Source organism: Ranitomeya imitator, chromosome 3, assembly GCF_032444005.1.
Source record: "Ranitomeya imitator isolate aRanImi1 chromosome 3, aRanImi1.pri, whole genome shotgun sequence".
In the NCBI taxonomy this organism is placed as follows: Eukaryota; Metazoa; Chordata; class Amphibia; order Anura; family Dendrobatidae; genus Ranitomeya; species Ranitomeya imitator.
In genome coordinates, this window is record NC_091284.1 from 177,153,382 (window position 1) to 177,175,347 (window position 21,966).

General features: G+C 44.7%; 1 protein-coding gene across 8 annotated transcripts in view; it reads right to left on the reverse strand.

Moving 5' to 3' along the window:
- The window catches only part of CASK (calcium/calmodulin dependent serine protein kinase), a 393,333-nt gene that overhangs the window by 246,066 nt on the left and 125,301 nt on the right, over positions 1-21,966 (reverse strand). The gene's annotated exons all lie outside the window — the stretch shown is intronic.

Below are 21,966 nucleotides of genomic sequence, written 5' to 3' on the forward strand. Positions count from 1 at the left end.
AAGAGGAAGGGATCAGGTCACAAGAAAACAGAGCCGGTATTGCACGTTCTCTGTCTGGTGGACCTCAAACTTCAGGGTGAAAACATAGAAGGTCAACAACCCTCTCTGTACAGAGAAATATCAGGTCCTCATTATAGGGACTTTGGAAAGTGTAAGGTCACAGTATTATATCAGGAGGAGGATAGAGTATTCACTCCACCTGACAACGCAGTGCATGGACTGGCCAGTAGCTCGACTACCCCGAGCGTAACAGCTGCATAGAACTACATCAAGCAGTCACGCTCCGGTAGGGAGAGCCGCAGGCCAGTCTGTGCACTGTGTTCAGATCTCAATCAGGTTTATTACGGCCATCTGACTGCAACCTAGAAAGGAGAAGGCCTCGGACTTTAGGCAGAGGTGCGTCTTCAGCCACCGCGCAGTCCATAGTGAGCAGCAGCTGTAGGCATTGGCTGACAGACCTCTCTGCACCGATGAGCCACTGTCACGCCAGTGCCGGGCCGTGGTTACAGCTGTCGCTCACTGAGTAAATCATCACTGAATGCCAGAGGCTACCATGAGGAATAAAACACATTTACTTACAGTGGCTCAGTCATATTTGAGAATATTTTGAGTTTGTTAGTAAAGTAGAGATGAGAATGAGAGGAAGTGGGGATCCACAAACGAGTCCTAGACTTCGGGCACAGACAGACGACCATTTTAATGGAAACAGTGAAAAGACTGGCAGTTGGCTCTGTATCCCTACCCGCCTGTCACACTTGGATCGGGAGCGTCGCTGGCCAGTCAATGAGATGGGTTCCAATAATGGTCTGACGTGTGAGATATAGAGAGAGATATAAAGAGCGAGAGAGAGCGAGTGTATATGTGTATATATATATATATATATATGTGTATATATATATGTGTATATGTATATATATATATATATATATATATGTGTATATGTATATATATATATATATATATATATATATATATATATATATATATATGTGTATATGTATATATATATATGTGTATATGTATATATATATATGTGTGTATATATATATATATATGTGTATATGTATATATATATATATATATATATATATATATATATATATATATATATATATATATATATATATATATATATATATATATATATATATATATATATACATACATATATATACATACATATATACATATATACATATATACATACACACATAAACATACATACACACATACATACATCTATATAATTGTCTGAGGGGTACTTCCGTCTTTCGGTCTGTCTTTTCTGTCACGGAAATTCATTGGTCGCGGCCTCTGTCTGTCATGGAAATCCAAGTCGCTGATTGTTTTGCCACGACAAATCAGCGACGGGCACAGTCCGGAAGAAAATTGCAGCTCCTTACTCCCCGCAGTCAGTGCCCGGTGCCCGCATACTCCCCTCCAGTCACCGCTCACACAGGGTTAATGCCGGCGGTAACGGACCGCGTTATGCCACGGTTAACGCACTCCGTAACTGCTGCTATTAACCCTGTGTGTCCCCAACTTTTTACTATTGATGCTGCCTATGCGGCATCAATGGTAAAAAAAAGAGAATGTTAAAAAAAATAAAAACACAAAACCTGCTATTCTCACCCTCCGTAGTCCGCCAAGCCGCTCACACCGGCCGCCATCTTCCGTTCCCGGCAATGCATTGCGAAATTATCCAGAAGACTTAGCGGTCTCACGAGACCACTAAGTCATCTGGGTAATTTCACAATGCATCTTGGGAACAGAAGATGGCGGCAGCCGCGCACGTATCGCCGGAGCTTCAGTGAATCCTAGGGGGAGAGTATAACTATTTATTTAATTTTTTTTTTTTTTTTTTTAACAGGGATATGGTGCCCACAGTGCTGTACACTACGTGGGCTGTGTTAGATACCACGTGGCTGCTATATACTACATAGGCAGAGTTATATACTCCGTGGGCTGTGCTATATATTACGTGGCCACTGTTCTATACTACGTGGCTGATTATATATATATATATATATATATATATATATATATATATATATATATATATATATATATATATATATATATATATATATATATATATATATATATAGATATATAGATATATATTAATTTTTTATTTATTATTTTTTTATAAAGATTTTTCTGCATTTTCATGACTATGAAAATTGTAAATTCACACTGAAGGCATCAAGACTATGAATTAACACATGTGGAATTATATACTTAATTTCAGTTGTTTCACACTTTTGTTATATCTTATATTCTAGGTTCTTCAAAGTAGCCACCTTTGATTTGATGACTGCTTTGCACACTCTTGGCATTCTCTTGATGAGCTTCAAGAGGTAGTCACTGGGAATGGTTTTCACTTCACAGGTGTGCCCTGTCAGGTTTAATAAGTGGGATTTCTTGCCTTATAAATGGGGTGTGTATCCACCAGACTACTGCACAACACAACTGATGGTCCCAACCCCATTTATCAGACAAGAAATCCTACTAAGGAAATTAACCCCTTAATCCCACTGGAAGCACTATCCAGTCAAGGTGACCAGGGACTTAATTCCCAGTGACGGGATAGTACGTCCAGTGCGATCAGCCACGCCGGGTGTCAGCTGACTATCGCAGCTGACATCCGGCACTATGTGCCAGGAGTGGTCACGGACCGGCTCCGGAACATTAACCACCGGCACACTGCGATCAAACATGATCGCAGTGTTCCGGCGGTATATGGAAGCATTGCGTAGGGAGGGGGCTCCCTGCGCGCTTCCCTGAGACCCTCGGAGCAACGCGATGTGATCGCGTTGCTCCGAGGGTCTCTTACCTCCTCCTCCCTGCAGGCCCGGATCCAAAATTGCCACGGGGCTGCATCTTGGTCCTGCATGGAGGTGGCTTACCAGCGCCTGCTCAGAGCAGGCGCCGGGAAGCCTCCCTGCTGTCCCTGTGTGATCGCTGATCTGAGACAGTGCACAGGAAAGTGCCAGATCAGCGATCTGTCAATATAATGTGACCCCACATATGGGGTATCAGCGTACTGAGTACAAATTGCACAACAACTTTTGGGGTACAATTTCTTCTGGTACCCTTGGGAAAATAAAAAATTGGGGGCGAAAAGTTCATTTTTGTGAAAAAATATATTTTATTTTTACAGCTCTACATTATAAACTTCTGTGAAGCACTTGGTGGGTCAAAGTGCTCACCACACATCTAAAGTTCCTTAGGGGGTCTACTTTCCAAAATGGTGTCAATTGTGGGGGGGTTTCAATGTTTAGGCACATCTGGGGCTCCCCAATGCAACATGGCATCCCATCTCAATTCCAGCCAATTTTGCATTGAAAAAGTCAAATGGCGCTCTATCCTTTCCGAGCTCTGCCATGCGCCCAAACAGTGGTTTGCCCCCACATATGGGGTATCTGGGTACTCAGGACAAATTGTACAACAACTTTTGTGGTCCATTTTCTCGTGTTACCCTTTGTAAAATTAAACAAATTGTAGCTGAAGTAAATTTTTTGTGAAAAAAAATTTAAATGTTCACAGGAATTTTTGGAATGTAAAAAAAAAAAAAAAAAAAATGAAGCACCAGAAGGGTTAATAAACTTCTTGAATGTGGTTTTGAGCACCTTGAGGGGTGCAGTTTTTAGAATGGTGTCACTCTTGGTTATTTTCTATCATATAGAACCCTCAAAATTACTTCAAATGTGATGTGGTCCCTAAAAAAAAAAAAAAAAAAGTGTGTTTTAAAAATGAAAAATTGCTGGTCAAATTTTAACCCTTATAACTCCCTAACAAGAAAAAATGTTTCCGAAATTGTGCTGATGTAAAGTAGACATGTGGGAAATGTTACTTATTAAGTATTTTGTGTGACATATCTCTGTGATTTAAGGGCATAAAAATTCAAAGTTGGAAAATTGCAAAATTATCAAAATTTTCGCCAAATTTAAATTTTTTTCACAAATAAACGCAGGTAATATCAAAGAAATTTTACCACTCATGAAGTACAATGTCTTGAGAAAACAATGTCAGAATCACTGGGATCCGTTGAAGCGTTCCAGAGTTATAACCTCATAAAGGGACAGTGGTCAGAATTGTAAAAATTGGCCCGGTCATTAAAGTGCAAACCACCCTCGGGGCTTAAGGGGTTAGAAAAGAGATGTTAAACAGAAGAAAAGGTCTCCTGATCCATTAGCACACCAGACTCCTTTCACTCAGGCAGTGTAGCAAATTGTCAGTTCTGTCCAGACATTCGCAGCAATGCCGCCTCTGGTTCTTCAAAATCTAATTCTTATTACAGTCACAGTGACAGCTCAGCACATACAGAGACAGATCAGAGGCTCCTGCTGAGGAGAAGGCTTCGGTGCTCAGTCACTAGTTTACAAAGTGGCAGCTTGTAGCAGTCACACATAGCTCAGGCACATAAAGCAGGATTTAAGGAGGTTTTGCATGGTTATTCTCTGAACTGCTATAACAGCAAACAGTACAGTACGTCTCTCAGCCAATGTTCCCGTGTATCGCATGCAGTCTGCCTGCAGGTGCTCTATGAAATAAGACTGACACTCCGCTCATTACAGCATCTGCAGCCACAGCCCGCCATCACCATGCAAGTAATCAAGCATCTAAAAGGGAATGGGTTATCAGAAAAGGACTGTTTACATTAGGATTTTCAATTTGTTTTTCATTTTGAATAGAAATATTGCAATATTCGGTTGATACTTTCTTTTCAGCAGCCATATTGACATAACTAGCTAGACTGGTTCAGGTCCCATTGAGTTGTATATAGTAATGCTCAGATATGAGCAGAGTGCATGGATCTTGTAAAGGGAAGGGGAGAAGGGGAGCTGAGAACACCACCTATTGTGAACCGTGTTTTTTTTTTTCTTAACCCCTTAGTGACAGAGCCAATTTGGTACTTAATGACGAGCCAATTTTTACAATTCTGACCACTGTCACTTTATGAGGTTATAACTCTGGAACGCTTCAACGGATCCCGCTGATTCTGAGACTGTTTTTTCGTGACATATTGTACTTCACGTTAGTGGTAACATTTCTTCGATATTACTTGCGATTATTTATGAAAAAAACGGAAATATGGCGAAAATTTTTAAAATTTTGCAATTTTCAAACTTTGTATTTTTATGCCCTTAAATCAGAGAGATATGTCACGAAAAATAGTTAATAAATAACATTTCCCACATGTCTACTTTACATCAGCACAATTTTGGAAACAAAACTTTTTTGTTAGAGAGTTATAAGGGTTAAAAGGTGACCAGCAATTTCTCATTTTTACAACAATATTTTTTTTTTTAGGGACCACATCACATTTGAAGTCATTTTGAGGGGTCTATATGATAGAAAATAATGAAGTGTGACACCATTCTAAAAACTACACCCCTCAAGGTTCTCAAAACCACATTCAAGAAGTTTATTAACCCTTTACGTGCTTCACAGGAACCGAAACAATATGGAAGGAAAAAATGAACATTTAACTTTTTTTTGCAAACATCTTAATTCAGAACCATTTTTTTTTTTTTTTCACAAGTGTAAAAACAGAAATGTAACCATAAATTTTGTTATGCAATTTCTCCTGAATACGCCAATACCCCATATGTGGGGGTAAACCACTGTTTGGGCGCACCGCAGAGCTTGGAAGAGAAGGAGTGCCGTTTTACTTTTTCAATGTAAAATTGGCTGGGATTGAGATTGGACGCCATGTCGCGTTTGGAGAGCCCCTGATGTGCCTAAACAGTGGAAACCCCCCACAAGTGACACCATTTTGGAAACTAGACCCCTTAAGGAACTTATCTAGATGTGTGGTGAGCACTTTGAACCCCCATGTGCTTCACAGACGTTTATAACGTAGAGCCGTGAAAAAAAAAATAAAAATAAAAAAATTAAAAAAAAAAAAAAATCACATTTTTTCTACAAAAATGATTTATTTGCCCCCAAATTTTTATTTTCACAAGGGTAACAGGAGAAATTGGACCACTAAAGTTGTTGGTCAATTTATCCTGAGTGCGCTGATGCCCAATATGTGGAGGTAAACCACTGTTTGGGCGCACGGCAGAGCTCGGAAGGGAAGGAGCGCAGTTTTGGAATGCAGACTTAGATAGAATGGCCTGTGGGCGTTATGTTGCGTTTTCAGAGCCCCTGATGTACCTAAACAGTAGTAACCCCCCACAAGTGACCCCGTTTTGGAAACTAGACCCCCCAAGGAACTTATATAGATGTGTGGTGAGAACTTTGAATGCCCAAGTGCTTCACAGAAGTTTATAATGCAGAGTCATAAAAATAAAAAATATTTTTTTTTTTCCACAAAAAAGATTTTGTAGCCCCCAAATTTTTAATTTTCACAAGGGTAACAGGAGAAATTGAATCCCAGAAGTTGTTGTCCAATTTATCCTGATGATGCCCCATATGTGGGGGTAACCCACTGTTTGGGCGCATGGCAGAGCTCAGAAGGGAGGGAGCACCATTTGACTTTTTGAGCGCAAAATTGGCTGTCGTGTTTGGAGACCCCCTGATGTACCTAAACAGTGGAAACCCCCAATTCTAGCTCCAACCCTAACCCCAACACACCCCTAACCCTAATCCCAACCCGATCCATAATCCTAATCACTAACCCTAACGATAATCACAACCCTTACCCCAAAACAACCCTAATGTCAACCCTAACCCTAATCAAAACCGTAAATCCAACACACCCCTAATCCTAATCTCAACCCTAACCTCAAACCTAACCCTAATCCCAAGCGTAACCCTAATGCCAACCCTAACCCTAATACCAACCCTAATCCAAACCCTAACCCTAATCCCAACTCTAACCCTAACTTTAGCCCCAACCCTAAGGCTACTTTCACACTTGCGTCGTTTGGCATCTGTCGCAATCCGTCGTTTTAGACAAGAAACGGATCCTGCAAATGTGCCCGCAGGATGCGTTTTTTGCCCATAGACTTGTATTGCCGACGGATCGTGACGGATGGCCACACGTCGCGTCCGTCGTGCACTGCATCAGTGTTTTGGCGGACCGTCAGCACAAAAAAACGTTCAATGTAACTTTTTTGTACGTCGCATCCGCCATTTCTGACCGCGCATGCGTGGCCGTAACTCCGCCCCCTCCTCCCCAGGACATAGATTGGGCAGCGGATGCGTTGAAAAACTACATCCGCTGCCCACGTTGTGCACAATTTTCACAACGTGCGTCTGTATGTCGGGCCGATGCATTGCGACGGCCCCGTACCGACGTAAGTGTGAAAGAAGCCCAACCCTAAATTTAGCGCCAACTCTAACCCTAAATTTAGCCCCAACCCTAACCCTAATTTTAGCCCCAACTACTCTTCTCCTGCCGGCCGGCAGATGGAGACAGATGGCGGGCGCACTGCGCATGCGCCCGCCATTTTCTTTTCCCCAGAAGACGCCGGCGGCCAGGAGGAGCAGAAGGAGGACCCTGGGACACCGGTAAGTATAATAGGGTCCCCGAATCCCCATCTTCCTCTGTCCTCTGATGTGCGATCACTTTAGAGGACAGAGAATTACACTTTGCTTTTTTTTTTTGCGGTCGCCGGTAAACAGTTAACTACCGGAAATCGCAAAACAGGGGTCGGTAAAACTGACCACGATCATGCTCTTTGGGGTCTCGGCTACCCCCGGTAGCCGAGACCCCAAAGATTCTCCCGGGGCCGGCCAGCGCACTGCGCATGCGCCCGCCATTTCGAAGATGGCGGCGCCCATCGGGAGCCACGAGGAGCACCGGGGGAGACAGGCGAGTATCGGGGGGCGATCGGGGACCCCTTTTCTCTGTCCTCTGATGTGCGATCACATCGGAGGACAAAGAAATTAAAAAGAAGTCGCGTTGTATTTTTTGCGATCGCCGGTAAACGGTTAATTACCGGCGATCGCAAATGCGGGGTCGGTAAAACACCCCCCCCCCCCCCCGAATCATGTTCTCTGGGGTCTCGGCTACCCCCGGCAGCCGAGACCCCGGAGAAAATCCGACTCTGGGGGGCGCTATTTACTTTTTCCACAGCTGTGGTTTAACCCCTTCCCGACCTTTGACGCCACGTAGGCGTCATGGAAAGATCGCGTCCCTGCAGATCGGGTGAAAGGGTTAACTCCCATTTCACCCGATCTGCAGGGACAGGGGGAGTGGTAGTTTAGCCCAGGGGGGGTGGCTTCAACCCCCCCCCCCCCCCCCCCCCGTGGCTACGATCGCTCTGATTGGCTGTTGAAAGTGAAACTGCCAATCAGAGCGATTTGTAATATTTCACCTATTATAACTGGTGAAATATTACAATCCAGCCATGGCCGATGCTGCAATATCATCGGCCATGGCTGGAAACACTAATGTGCCCCCACCCCACCGATCGCCCCCCCAGCCCCCCGATCTGTCCAGTACACTGCTCCGGCTCCCCTCTGTCCTGTGCTCCGCTCCCCCCCGTGCTCTTGGCCGCTCCCCCCGTGCTTCAATCATCCCCCCGTGCTCCAATCACCCCCCTGCACTCCGATCCACCCCCCTCCGTGCTCCGTTCCACCCCCCGTGCTCCGTTCTACCCCCCCGTGCTCCGTTCCACCCCTCCCGCGCTCCGATTCACCCCCCCATGCTCCGATCACCCCCTCCCACCCCATCATACTTACCAATCCTGCCGGGGTCCGTCCGTCTTCTCCCCGGGCGCCGCCATCTTTCAAAATGGCGGGCGCATGCGCAGTTTGCCCGCCGAATCTGCCGGCCGGCAGATTCGTTCCAAAGTGCATTTTGATCACTGAGATATAATCTCTCAGTGATCAAAATAAAAAAAATAATAAATGACCCCCCCCTTTGTCACCCCCATAGGTAGGGACAATAAAAAAAAAATAAAGAATTTTTTTTTTCCACTAATGTTAGGCTAGGGGTAGGGCTAGGGCTAGGGGTAGGGCTAGGGGTAGGGCTAGGGCTAGGGGTAGGGCTAGGGCTAGGGGTAGGGCTAGGGCTAGGGCTAGGGCTAGGGCTAGGGGTAGGGCTAGGGCTAGGGGTAGGGCTAGGGGTAGGGCTAGGGGTAGGGCTAGGGGTAGGGCTAGGGGTAGGGCTAGGGGTAGGGCTAGGGGTAGGGCTAGGGTTTCGGTATGTGCACACGTATTCTGGTCCTCTGCGGATTTTTCCGCTGCGGATTTGATACATCCGCAGTGCTAAACCGCTCCGGATTTATGGCGGATTTACCGCGTTTTTTCTGCGCATTTCACTGCGGTTTTACAACTGCGATTTTCTATTTGAGCAGTTGTAAAACCGCTGCGGAATCCGCACAAAGAAGTGACATGCTGCGGAATGTAAACCGCTGCGTTTCCGTGCAGTTTTTCCGCAGCATGTGTACAGCGATTTTTGTTTCCCATATGTTTACATTGAACTGTAAACTCATGGGAAACTGCTGCGGATCCGCAGCGGTTTCCGCAGCGTGTGCACATACCTTTAGAATTAGGCCATGTGCACACGGTGCGGATTTGGCTGCGGATCCGCAGTGGATTGGCCGCTGCGGATTCGCAGCACTGTTCCATCAGGTTTACAGTACCATGTAAACATATGGAAACCAAATCCGCTGTGCCCATGGTGTGGAAAATACTGCGCGGAAACGCTGCGTTGTATTTTCCGCAGGATGTCAATTCTTTGTGCGGATTCCGCAGCGTTTTACACCTGTTCCTCAATAGGAATCCGCAGGTGAAATCCGCACAAAAACTGGAAATCCGCGGAAAATCCGCAGGTAAAACGCAGTGCCTTTTACCCGCGGATTTTTCAAAAATGATGCTGAAAAATCTCACACGAATCCGCAAAGTGGGCACATAGCCTTAGGGTTAGGGTTGGAATTAGGGTTGTGGTTAGGGGTGTGTTGTGGTTAGGGTTGTGATTAGGGTTATGGCTACAGTTGGGATTAGGGTTAGGGGTGTGGGGGGGTTAGTGTTGGAGGTAGCTGTAGAAGGGAAATGAAAGCCAGCACTCAATCAGTACAGTTCACGGTGCCAGTGAACGGGATATTCAATCCCACAACTCATAAAGTCAGAAGAAAATCACTGCACTCATTTGGTTTTCAAAAGCATAAACAAGTAAGTTTATTTGATTTGAATCGGTGAAAAGATATTTAGGCGAATTGACGTTTCGGCCAACCCGTGGCCTTGTTCACAATATCGCTGTAATAAGTAAAGAACAAAACAGTATTACAAACAAGTAAATATATACATATATACAATTATACATAGGGGCAAAAATCCATATCATGTAGCTGCCTTTGATCAGACATATTCTGTAAAGATAAGTACTAAAAGATCGTGCTGTACGATGCCGGGAAGTTCCAAGGAGAAAATATATTGAAGTATCGCTAAACATTATTGGAGGAAGAACATACCCTGTTGGAACTCTGCTGCATATAAAGAAGGACCCTTTACTTTTTGATGAGTCAGAAAGAGTGATATGGCAATATAACCTGAAAAGAACAACATAGCGTGAGGTAACAGCTAAAATCCTATGTCCACCAGGTAGAGGACCTGAACAAACCTCATAGGGTTATATAGTAGTACAAATAATGACTAGATAGTATAGTGTTCTCTTCCTAGTGCCTGGATACAACAATCCCAAGTGAATGGCATAAAATGGAGATACTGACCCAGTTAGTATGCAAGATAGCGTATGCCCCTGCACAAAAGCCGTATCTGCGGCTGGAACGAAACTTGTGGCTGAAATATATGCACATATATATGAGAATGAGGCACAACTGTATATATTGACTTGACTGTGAAACATACAAAGTCATGGTAATACCTGTCCTGTAGGTGAAATGAGCAACAAATTCGTCCTGTATATTTTGACGCGTCCCCCAGGGAACATAAAGGTATAGTGCTGTGGGCAGAGCAGAAGGGAGGATACATGTGGGGTCATGTCTTATATAGGGGATAGTAACCAAGCACATGCGTGTCATAAATAGGTACCTGTGTTAAGTATGCATATAGAGGACCACATATGTTCTGGCAAATATCCGTAGAGGTAACCTCCCTGTGTGCTAGGGTATGTTGCCAGTGGATAGAGGAAAACCTTCCCTATTGGAAAAGATAGTAGTTCAGTCTAAAATAACTTAACCTAGTGGTGCAAAACTTATCTGCTGATAGCGCTGGAGTCTCACGTTTCTGTTGTTCGTGCAGGCAAGGGGCAAGCGTTGGTGGCGTAGTGGAGGAGGCCGACACAGTCCTGTGTCTTGGCAGTGGAGCGGCTCAGTTTAATGCATGGTGCCCGGCGTTTTATCAGATACCCCAGCCGGTCATGTGACCGGAAGTTCCAGGGGACGCCGGCGCCTGCGCAGGAGACACTCACACTACTGTGTGAGTCGGCAGATCGGCGCTTGCGCACACGGCCCCATATCCGGAGCTTGTGTACAGCGCTTGCGTAAGGGACAAAAACGGCGCCTGCGTACATCTAACCCGGCAGAGCGTTGTGTTGACTACAGAGAGGCGGCGGTGCTGCGCTATTTATCTGGCCCCAATATTCGGCCAGACCGGCGCCTGCGCACTATGCTTAGGGTAGAGCGCTAGTATACAGAGGCAAGAATATGACGCCTGTGCGTATCGGTATGCGCTAGTGTGATAGTTGGTGTTCATACGGGTTAGTGTCTGTGATAGAATGTTGTATAGCCTAAATAAGCCCTCCTTGTCTAAAGAAAAGGGGAAGGAAAGAGGTTAGATAATAACCGACATTCTATCGGGATATTACAGGCACTAGTCTCAGCCAACCCCTTGCTTGTACAGAGAAGCACATCCTCCAAATATATATATAACAACATTGTAATGACATTCATAATGGTAGGAGTCCAAACGAAAAAAAGGAAATAAGGAATAAAAGTTAACGCAAAGAAATGAAATCAAAGAAATGAAATGAAATAAGAAAATAAAGAATAATGTAAATTGAGCAAAAAGAAAATACTGACCACTAAAAGAAAAAAAGAAAAAAATAACTGATGATAATTGAAATAATGAATCAAATAAAATGAAAATGAATGAAAAAAATGAATGAAAAATGAATGAAAAAAATGAAAAAAATGAAAAGAATGAAAAATGAAAAAAAATAAAAAAAATAGAAAAATAATAATAAAAAAATAGTGGGGAACTGATATAAGGAAACTTATAAAAAAGGGGGGCTAATTTGGGTATGCGTCTTACCATCCAAAACGCGTTTGCCCCTATGTATAATTGTATATATGTATATATTTACTTGTTTGTAATACTGTTTTGTTCTTTACTTATTACAGCGATATTGTGAACAAGGCCACAGGTTGGCCGAAACGTCAATTCGCCTAAATATCTTTTCACCGATTCAAATCAAATAAACTTACTTGTTTATGCTTTTGAAAACCAAATGAGTGCAGTGATTTTCTTCTGACTTTAAGTGTTGGAGGTAGAATTGAGGGGTTACCACTGTTTAGGCACATCAGGGGTCTCCAAACGCAACATGGCGCCACCATTGATTCCAGCCAATCTCGTATTCAAAAAGTCAAATGGTGCTCCCTCAATTCCGAGCCCTGACGTGTGCCCAAACAGTGGTTTACCCCCACATATGGGGTACCAGCATACTCAGGATAAACTGCGCAACAATTACTGGGGTCCAATTTCTCCTGTTACCCTTGTGAAAATAAAAAAATGCTTGATAAAACATCATTTTTGAGGAAAGAAAAATGATTTATTATTTTCACGGCTCTGCATTATATACTTCTATGAAGCACTTGGGGGTTCAAAGTGCTCATCACACATCTAGATAAGCTCCTTTCGGGGTCTAGTTTCCAAAATGGGGTCACTTGTGGGGGGTTTCTACTGTTTAGCCACATCAGGGGCTCTGCAAACGCAACGTGACACCCGCAGAGCATTCCATCAAAGTCTGCATTTCAAAACGTCACTACTTCACTTCCGAGCCCCGGCATGTGCCCAAACAGTGGTTTACCCCCACATATGGGGTATCAGCGTACTCAGGAGAAACTGGACAACAACTTTTGGGGTCAAATTTCTCCTGATACCCTTGGGAAAATAAAAAATTGCAGGCTAAAAGATCATTTTTGAGAAAATAATTTTTATTTTTTATTTTCATGGCTCTGCGTTATAAACTTCTGTGAAGCACTTGGGGGTTCAAAGTCCTCACCACACATCTAGATTAGTTCCTTTGGTGGACTAGTTTCCAAAATGGGGTCATTTCTGGGGGGATCTCCAATGTTTAGGCACACAGGGGCTCTCCAAACGTGACATGGTGTCAGCTAATGATTGGAGCTAATTTTCCATTTAAAAAGCCAAATGGCGTGCCTTCCCTTCCGAGCCCTGCCGTGCGCCCAAACAGTGGTTTACCCCCACATATGGGGTATCAGCGTACTCAGGACAAACTGGACAACAACATTTGGGGTCCAATTTCTCCTATTACCCTTGGCAAAATAGGAAATTCCAGGCTAAAAAATCATTTTTGAGGAAAGAAGTCGTAGTTACTCACCGATAACGGTGTTTCTCGGAGCCCATGACAGCACTACGGAGAGAGGGGATCCGCCCTTCAGGGACAGGAAACCTACAGATAAAAGGGCGGTACCTCTCCCTCGCATCAGTTGGTTTACAGAGCATCGGAGGACCTCCAGGTTAGTTTACAACAGAGAAAAAATCATATTACAACAGTTCTTAAAAGAGGAACCCCGTGCTTATACTCATACTATATACACACTATATAAATTATATGTAATTAAAGGTGCTCACCGCACACGTGATGGGAGGGAATAAGCGAGTGCTGTCATGGGCTCCGAGAAACACCGTTATCGGTGAGTAACTACGACTTTCTCGGTCTCCCATGACAGCACTACGGAGAGAATTGCAGAGACTAAGCTTAGGGAGGGACCACCGCCTCGAGAACCCTTCGTCCGAAGGTTAAGTCAGACACAGAGGCTAGATTTAATCTATAGTGTCTAAAAAAGGTCGATGGTGATGACCAGGTGGCCGCTTTACAGATTTGCTCTATTGATACCTCTGACCTCTCAGCCCATGAGGTAGCTACTGCTCTTGTGGAATGTGCTCTTATACCATCTGGGATCTCATTCCCCGAGGATGAATATGCCAAGAGTATCGCCTCCTTTATCCACCTCGCCAAAGTACCCTTGGATGCCCGAAATCCTTTTCTGGGACCCTGGAAACAGACAGAGAGCCTTCCTTCCTATACTCTCTGGTGAAATCCAAGTATTGGATTAGGCACCTTCTGACGTCTAGGTTATGGAAGTTCTGCTCTTTCTCATTTTTTGGGTTTGGACAAAAGGATGGCAGGGAGACTTCTTGTGACCTATGGAATTTTGATGCCACTTTTGGCAAATAGGCCGGGTCAGGTCTAAGAGTGACTCTATCCTCTAATATCTTAGTGAAGGGTGGATTAGAGGATAAGGCTTGAATGTCACTTATTCTGCGTGCGGATGTTAACGCTACCAAGAGAATGGTTTTAAGTGATAGAGTTTTAATGGGAATCGTCTCTATGGGTTCGAATGGAGGACCCGTTAACGCCGAGAGGACTAAATTTAAGTCCCATGAGGGCACTTTCTGAGCGACTAATGGCTTTGATCTTGTCACCGCCTTAACAAATCTAATTATCCATGGGTTGGCCGCAATATTATGATTATAGAGTGCTCCTAGAGCTGCTATTTGTACTTTAAGAGTACTAACCGACAACCCCTGTTCCAGACCTTTTTGTAGGAACTCCAGTATTTTAGGAATTGAGGGCCCATCTTGGACTTTTACTTTGGAGACGGACAGAAATTTTTTCCATGTTTTCCCATATATTTTAGTAGTGATGGGTTTTCTACTTTTTAACAACGTGGTGACTAAGTTATCTGAGAAACCCCTTTCTTTTAATAGTCCCCGTTCAAAAACCAGGCTGTCAAATGTAAGTTCCATTCCTGTGGGTGGAAGATCGGCCCTTGATGTAGAAGGTCTGGTATATTCGGCAGGACCCATGGGTCCGAGACCGAAAGCATCCTCAGCCAGGAGAACCATGTCCTTTTTGGCCAGAACGGGGCTATGAGGATCATTTTCGCTTTGTCCTCTCTGACTTTCCGAATGACTGCCGGGATCAGAATAGTTGGAGGAAAAGCATAAGTCAATTTTTGAGTCCACGGAATCATAAAGGCATCTAGAGCCTGTGGATTCCCTACCGGGTTCAGTGAGCAGAATTTGTTCACCTTTTTGTTTTTGTAATTGGCGAATAGATCTATTGTCGGTGCTCCCCACCTTTTTGTGATCTGATCGTAGATGGATTGGTTTAGGGACCACTCGCCTTGTTTTAACAGCGATCGACTCAGGTAATCTGCTCTCTCGTTGTTTGAACCCTGAATGTGTAGCGCAGAGAAGGATAGTAGATTTTCTTCCGCGAGGTTGAAAATTTTGGCTGAAGAACTCATGAGTGCTTGAGACCTTGTTCCTCCCTGGTGGTTTATATACGCTACAGTCACTTTGTTGTCCGAAAAGATTCGGACATGATGTCCCTGGATATAGGTCAGAAAAGAAAGAAGAGCCTGAAGCACTGCCCAAAGTTCTTTTTGGTTTGAGGATGCTGATAGTTCTTGGACTGACCAGGTTCCCTGAGCCACTCTGTCCCCCATGTGAGCTCCCCACCCTGTGGGACTCGCATCGGTTGTTATCACCCGGGATATTTGTGTCACCCAAGGAACTCCCTTTGATAAGTTTTGGGTTTCCCCCCACCAACGAAGGGAATGAATAACTGAGGAATTCAGGGTGATTCGACTTTCCAAGTTGTCCTTTAGTATTGACTGCCATTCGAGTACGTGCCACTGAAGTTCTCTTGTGTGGAACTGTGCGAAAAGTATCGCTGGTAGGCATGAGGACAGAGAGCCTAGTAGCGACATTGCTCTCCTTAGAGTCATGGAAGGATGGTGAAAGGTTCGCGCTATCATGGCTAATATGTTGTCTTTTTTGGGGTTTGGAAGTCGGCATTCTTGGACTCGGGAGTCTAATGTCAGACCTAGGAACTCCTGTACTTGACAGGGTTCTAACTTTGATTTTTTTAAGTTTATGAGCCACCCCAAGTCCGTCAAAATAGTCATTACCCGGTCCCTCTGTTCTTTGCAACTTTGGGCCGAGTTGCTTACGATGAGAAAGTCGTCTAGGTAAGGAACTATTAATATATTTTGTTCCCTTATGTGGGCCATCATTTCTGCTACTATTTTTGTGAATATTCGGGGAGCTACAGAGATTCCGAACGGAAGAGCTCTGTACTGGAAAAATCTTAATTGTCCTTTTATGGGAACTGCCAGTCTTAGGAATTTTTGAGATTGATTGTGGATGGGCACATGATAATATGCATCGGTTAGGTCTATCACGACCATGTAGCAATTCGGAAACAGGATTTTTATGGTGGACTTTATTGTTTCCATTTTGAATTTGTAATTTTTTACGTATTTGTTCAGGTTTTTTAGATTTATAATGGTCCGAAAGGACCCATCGGGTTTTGGTACTAAAAAAAGAGGGGAGAAAAACCCTTCTACTTCCTGAGGGGGGATTTCTTGAATCACAGATTTTTGCAGTAGGGAAATAATTTCTCTCTCTAAAGCTGCTTGTTCTGCCACCGAGGATCTTATTTTCGTTTCTATGTACTTCCGGGGAGGAAAAGAAATAAAATTTATTTTTAGACCGTACTGTATGATGTTTAGAATCCAAGTATTGTTGGATATTTTCTTCCAGGCGGGAAGGAATGATGTGAGTCTTCCCCCCACCGTAGGCACAATGTCATTTGGAGGGTTTTTTGTCGCGAGAGGTATTGCCAAAGAGGTAACCTCTATCCCTTCTCCTGCCTTCTTCCCATTTATTCTGCTCCCTGGGGGGTCTGCGGCGGAAAAATCTCCGATTCCGAAAGGACTGCCTAAATGGGGCTGGGCCCAAGTTTGGAAACCCCTTCTTTTTGTCTCCTGCTTTCTGGAGGATGTCATCCAGGGTCTCTCCAAACAGAAAATTGCCTTCGCATGGAATAGAACAAAGTTTTAGCTCTGTCTGGAGATCTCCAGGCCAGCTTTTGAGCCATAAGGTTCTTCTGGCTGCGTTGGAGAGAGCAGCGGCCTTAGATGTTAACCGTAAGGAGTCTGCTGAGGAGTCCGCCAGGAATGCTGCTGCTCTAATTGCGGGGATAGAATCCAGTAATTTATTCCTGGGTAGCCCGTCTCTAATTTGACTCTCTAATTGATCAATCCACACCATCAGAGATCTGGAGGTGCAGGTAGCCGCAACAGTAGGCCTCAAGCTACCGCCAGCCGATTCCCATGCCCCATTAAGAAATGTGTCTGCTTTCTTATCTAAGGGGTCTCTGAGGGTACCCATGTCCTCGAACGGGAGCGCAAATTTTTTCGAGGCTTTTGCCACCGCTACATCCAGCTTTGGCGCCTTATCCCAGGAAGTGGATGCGTCATCTTCGAAGGGATACTTCCTTTTAAGCGAGGGTACCGAAGAGTTTCTCCTATCTGGTTTCTCCCATTCTTTTTTGATTAGGGATTGGACATTGGGATTTAGAGGAAAGGTTTTCCGTTTTTTTTGTCCCAAGCCACCAAACATTACGTCTTGGGCCGTTTTGTCAGGTTTAGGCTCCTCCACCCCCATAGTAGCCCTAACGGCTCTCATTAAGGAATCCACTTCCTCGAGTGGAAAACAATGTCGGCCTGAATCTTTCTCAGAGGCGGATAGGGAGGAGTCAGAATCGTCCGAATCTGCGTCTTCAGATGAGGATCGGACAGAGTGGGATTGTACTGTTTCTTTTACTTTATCTTTTCCTTTTTTGGAGGAAGATACAGCATTCTGAACCTCAGATCTAATAATATTTTTAAGCTCGGATGCAAAGTCGGGAGTCTCCTCACATAGCACACGCTGGATACATGATTTACAAAGCTTTTTGTCCCAGGCTACTGGTAAAGCTTTGTCACAGATGGGGCAGGATTTGTTTTTCCTTTTCTCCAACTTCTTCTTTCCCTATCAAGGGAGAAGAGGGAGCCCTATTATAATATATACATTCACGAAGATCACTCACCATTCGGACGTGCAGGCAGGTACCGGTTCTGGAGGGGGCCCTGGGTCTGGAATGGAAGGTTCCCGAGGAGGTGATTTAGTCTTCGCAGCAGACCTGCTGCGCTGTGTAGAACGGCTGCTAGACCCACTCCTGGCGCTCTTAGGGTCCGTCTTCTTATGGTGCTGCTGCCTCGGCTGCAGCTCCTGTGGATCGCTGTCTTCCATGATTTACAGGGAGATGGTGCGACAACTGTGTGTGCACCATCTCCCTATTTTTATTTGGCGCCACCTCCGGCGTTCCCCGCACTTCCGGTCCTGCGTCATGTCCTCCAGGGAGAAGAGAAGCTACCGCGCATGCGCGCGGCGATGACCCGGAAGTCCTGCCGCATTTCCGGAGCGGCGGCCATCTTAGTACACCCGGAGCGTGCGCTTATCGGCACCGGAGCTCCGGGTGATCCAGCGCCCCTTCCTCTCCTCAGAAATCGGCGGCGTTCTCCCTCCGCTCACCCTGAAGAACCCCTCGGTTCCAGCGGTGGCGGCTTCGGGAGCCGGACAAGCCGCGGCAGGAGCCTCCTCGCTGCCGGAACTCGACCGCCCGGTCCATCGGTCTTCATAACAGGTACCACCGGAAAGAGGTTCCCTGTTCAGGGACAGGAAACCAACTGATGCGAGGGAGAGGTACCGCCCTTTTATCTGTAGGTTTCCTGTCCCTGAAGGGTGGATCCCCTCTCTCCGTAGTGCTGTCATGGGAGACAGAGAAAAATTATTTTTTCTTTTCATGGCTCTGCGTTATAAACTTCTGTGAAGCACCTGGGGGTTTAAAGTGCTCAATATGCATCTAGATAAGTTCCTTGGGGGGTCTAGTTTCCAAAATGGGGTCACTTGTGGGGGAGCTCCAATGTTTAGGCACACAGGGGCTCTCCAAACGCGACATGGTGTCTACTAACAATTGGAGCTAATTTTCCATTCAAAAAGTCAAATGGCGCGCCTTCCCTTCCGAGCCCTGCCGAGTGCCCAAACAGTGGTTTACCCCCACATGTGAGGTATCGGTGTACTCAGGAGAAATTGCCCAACACATTTTAGGATCCATTTTATCCTGTTGCCCATGTGAAAATGAAAAAATTGAGGCTAAAAGAATTATTTTGTGAAAAAAAAGTACTTTTTCATTTTTACGGATCAATTTGTGAAGCACCTGGGGGTTCAAAGTGCTCACTATGCATCTAGATAAGTTCCTTGGGGCGTCTAGTTTCCAAAATGGGGTCACTTGTGGGGGAGCTCCAATTTTTAGGCACACGGGGGCTCTCCAAACGTGACATGGTGTCCGCTAAAGAGTGGAGCCAATTTTTGATTCAAAAAGTCAAATGGCGCTCCTTCCCTTCCAAGCCCTGCCGTGCGCCCAAACAGTGGTTTACCCCCACATATGAGGTATCAGCGTACTCAGGACAAATTGGACAACAACTTTCGTGGTTCAGTTTCTCCTTTTACCATTGGGAAAATAAAAAAATTGTTGCTAAAAGATAATTTTTGTGACTAAAAAGTTAAATGTTCATTTTTTCCTTCCATGTTGCTTCTGCTGCTGTGAAGCACCTGAAGGGTTAATAAAGTTCTTGAATGTGGTTTTGAGTACCTTGAGGGGGTGCAGTTTTTAGAATGGTGTCACTTTTGGGTATTTTCAGCCATATAGACCCCTCAAACTGACTTCAAATGTGAGGTGGTCCCTAAAAAAAATGGTTTTGTAAATTTCGTTGTAAAAATGAGAAATCGCTGGTCAAATTTTAACCCTTATAACTTTCTAGCAAAAAAAAATTTTGTTTCCAAAATTGTGCTGATGTAAAGTAAACATGTGGGAAATGTTATTTATTAACTATTTTGTGTCACAACTCTCTGGTTTAACAGAATAAAAATTCAAAATGTGAAAATTGCGAAATTTTCAAAATTTTTGCCAAATTTCCGTTTTTATTACAAATAAACGCATAATTTATTGACCTAAATTTACCACTAACATGAAGCCCAATATGTCACGAAAAAACAATCTCAGAACCGCTAGGATCCGTTGAAGCTTTCCTGAGTTATTACCTCATAAAGGAACACTGGTCAGAATTGCAAAAAACTGCAAGGTCTTTAAGGTCAAAATAGGCTGGGTCATGAAGGGGTTAAGTACCCTTAGCGGCCGCCGTTAAAAGGCGTATCGGTGGTCGCTAAGGGGTTAATATGGGATTATGGGGTCTCCTATTTTGCACAGTTTGAATCTTGTGCCAAGTAACACTTTTGCAGACAAAAAGAAAGAAAAAAAATCATAGTAATGCGAATCTAGCCTTCAGGTCCTTCTACACATTAGCTAAAAGTCAGCCTAACCACCCAATATGTACCCACTGATGTGTCAGGGGAGCGGGATCCGGCCTGCTGAATTTCAGCTGCCAATCCTTTCGTGGGCGTTGAGATCACTTTGGTGCCAGAGTTTTAAAGAAGTTCGCACAGAACACATGCGATCCTGTGTATGTGCAGTTAAGAGAGCCTTCAAAAAAGGATTCATACCCCATGAACTTGTACACATTTTTTACATGTTACACCTAAAAAAGTAAATGTATCTTATTGGGATTTTATCTGCTTTACCAACTTAAAGCAGCAAGCATTTGTAAAGTGTAGAAGAAAGTGATGCACGGTTTTCAAATTATTTTAAAAATATAAATCTGAGTGTTGTGATGTGCATTTGTATTCATACCCCGGAAGTCTGGTACCCCTAAATAAAATGGCAAGCGACCAATTACCTCCAGAAGTCACGTAAGTAGTATACTGCATCCACCTGTGTGTAATTTATTCAGTATAACTATAGATGTTGGGGGAGGCTGAGGAGACGCTGGGACTGGCATTTAGGAGACAGACAAATGATTGTTCGTCTGACAGCCATTTAGTGAACATGGGTAGAGGTGGCGGGTGCAGTAGTGTCCCCCTTACACACCATCCTTATGGATAGGAGGATGACACTGGCCCTGTTCAGTCACTCCGCACAGTCCCTTCCATCACCTTCCCTCCTCCCGATTATTATTAGATCGCTTGTGTGTAGCAGAATTGGTCACATGCTATGAGCGTCGACTACGGGGCAGCGCTCACAGCAATCTGGCAATGACAACCAGAGGTCTGCTGCAGATGTCGATGGGCAGGATTAGTGACGCGCTTCCTGTAAACGTGAGTTAAACGTTGCCGTCAGAGATTGACAGTGGCATTTAACAGCCGCGGGTGGATCGCGATTCCACCTGCGGCTGTTGTGGGCACATGTCAGCTGTATAGATCAGCCATCATGTGCCTGGAAAGGGGTGGGGAAATCAGAAATGGGCATATTAGGCCCCTTTCACACATCAGGTTTTCGCCATCAGGCTAAATCCAACTTTTTTTTCTTCTAAACGAGCCAGCGAAAGCTGTCGCCGGATCCGGTTTTTTCTCATAGACTTGCATTAGCGTCGGATGGACTTGCATTAGCGCCGGCGTCTAGAAAAAAAAAAGTACAGAGTTACTTTGTGTCTGCGGTGAAAAACCAGACAGCGCCGTATCCGGCGCTTCCGGCTTTTTGCTACATTGGGCGCCAGACCCAGCAGAAGATAGATCCGGCGCCGGATCCAGTTTTTTTTTCCCACCGAGCATGCGCCAATACAATTGGTCAGCCCCCAATTAGGAAACATGTAAAGCCAGCCAAGTAGGCCTTCACTCATCCATTTCCAGACAGAGCTGAACCTGCCTCAAGAGCTAAACCTGCTCCTGGCCAACCAGACAGGAGCCAAGCCAGCCAGCTACAGCCGCAGCAGTCGTAGGCAGCCATGTCTTCAGCGAAGTGAGGTAAATAAATGTATATTTTTTTTTCAATTTGGCTTCGTTCCTTTTTTTGGTGATGTTCAGGATATACACACACTTAACCCCTTCATGACCCAGCCTATTTTGACCTTA